Here is a 254-nt window from a genome sequence, read left to right as displayed (position 1 = left end):
AAAAAATGTCTGGTCATTTTTTATTTAAAAAAAAGGTTATTTCAATTTGCAGAATATGAACTGTGGGTAATGGGATAATAACAGTGTCAGTGACTAAAGAGTAAGTTGTAGACACAAGGTTTGATTTTTCAAAGTTCTTTTTTTATTAATTCCTATTTTTTTTTTTTTTTCAAATGATAAAGAACAAAAGGACATTGAATGCATGGGGTTAGCCATCTAATCTGCTCAGCTGTACTGATGAAGAACACAAGGGC

This window comes from Ranitomeya imitator, chromosome 3 (genome assembly GCF_032444005.1).
Source record: "Ranitomeya imitator isolate aRanImi1 chromosome 3, aRanImi1.pri, whole genome shotgun sequence".
Lineage (NCBI taxonomy): Eukaryota > Metazoa > Chordata > Amphibia > Anura > Dendrobatidae > Ranitomeya > Ranitomeya imitator.
This window is presented reverse-complemented; position numbering follows the sequence as displayed.